The sequence below is a fragment of the Octopus bimaculoides genome, chromosome 5 (genome assembly GCF_001194135.2).
Source record: "Octopus bimaculoides isolate UCB-OBI-ISO-001 chromosome 5, ASM119413v2, whole genome shotgun sequence".
NCBI classification, from domain to species: Eukaryota; Metazoa; Mollusca; class Cephalopoda; order Octopoda; family Octopodidae; genus Octopus; species Octopus bimaculoides.
The window spans coordinates 36,795,098-36,797,057 of record NC_068985.1 but is presented as its reverse complement, the minus strand read 5'-3'; positions in this window follow the sequence as shown (position 1 = coordinate 36,797,057).

Below are 1,960 nucleotides of genomic sequence, written 5' to 3'. Positions count from 1 at the left end.
CACCGTACACACACACACACACACGCACACACATAGGTATAATATATATGCATATATATATATACAGGTATAATATATATGCATATATATATATATATATATATATATATATTATGATTATATGGGTGGGTGTGATTATGTGTGCATGTAAGCATGTAGTGCATAGATATATGTATTTATGTAAATATGTGTGTGTGTGTGGGATCATGTGTGTACGTAAGCATTAGTGTGTATCTATGTAAGTATGTATATATGTGTTTATGTGTGTGTATATGCATGTAAGTATGAATATATGTATGTAAACGTGTATGTTTTTTATGTATGTGTGTATGTACGTATGTATGTATGTATGTATGTATGTGTGTGTGTATGTATGTATGTATGTATGTCTTTGTATGTGCATTCTTGTCTCTTCTCTTTCTGTGTGTATGAGTACGTAAGGATGTCTGCAAATGCTTCAGACGGTTCTTGACATTTCTGTCAGGGACTTAATTCTAATGATAAATGCTTACCTAAAAAAAAACTCTATCAATTTTATATATTTGTTTATTTCCTGTTTAGTTACGTAGTTGTGAATTATTTTTGTTGCTGTTGTATTTGTTTGTTCTGGTTTTATCTTTTTCTTATTGTTGTTGTTTTAATTTTCAAATCTTTTCTTTTTATATTTACTTGGTAATAAGTTGTCAATTTTTTTCATATATATATATTTTTTTTATTTAAGTTTCTCTTTTATTTTTCGTCTTCTTGCCATGGGTGATATTTTCTCGTCACATGACCTTCACGGAACGGCACAAACAAAGCAAGAAGCATCGTACACATTGATATACGCTCACACGTTTGCCTCTACACGCGCGCACACATATATACAACGTGTTGTGTACATATATAAATGTGTGTATATATATATATATATGTGTGTATGTGTGTGTGTGTGTATGTGTGTATGTATTTATGTATGTATGTATGAATGAATGTATGTATGTATGTATATGTATCTATCTACATATGTATGTATGTATGTATGTACGTGTATATATGTATCTATGTATGGTATTTTTTAAATCTTTTATTTGAATCCTCTTGACACCAGCCCGGGTGGTTGCATGCAGTGTACATATGAGGAAAGTAACGGAAAGGATTTTAATGTGTATACATATACATATAAATGTACACACATATATGCACACATACACAAACACACATATACATACACAAACACACATATACATACATATATACACATATATATATGTTTATAAAAATATGTGTGTGTGTATACATGTACATATACGTACAGATATACATTGCTTCATATACATATGTATATATGTGTGTATGTATGTATGTATGTATGTATGTATGTATGTATGTGCGTGATTATCGGATTTTCGGCAGAGCAAGGGATTGAGGTTCGACTGTCTTTTACTTTTTGTTTCTGTAAGGGGAAAGGATATATGAATATTTTCCTTCCTTTCTCTTTTTTTATTAATTTGTTAATTTTATTGTTTCAACTTCTGAGCGAGGATTTCAGAAGAGTCAGGGGGTGGGGGAGAAGAAGCGTGTTGTTAAGATGGCAGAGGGCAAGAAAAGGAAGAAATTCGTTAAGAATTTTCTAGAATTTAAATAAATTATTCAAAAGGAGGAAATTAGATAGGGGAAAAAAAAAGTACCGCATACATCTAAAATATTTGCGTTCGTAACATGCTTTCAAACTCTATATCTTAATATATATACATATGTATATTTATTTTTGTACGTGCATATATATACATATATGCACACACAAATATACATTTATATATACTTATATACATAAATAAATGGATACATACTTGCAAAGAAACATATCACATAAACATTCATGTATATATATATATATACATATATATATATATATATATATGTATATATATATACACACATATATATATATATATATATATATATATATATATATATA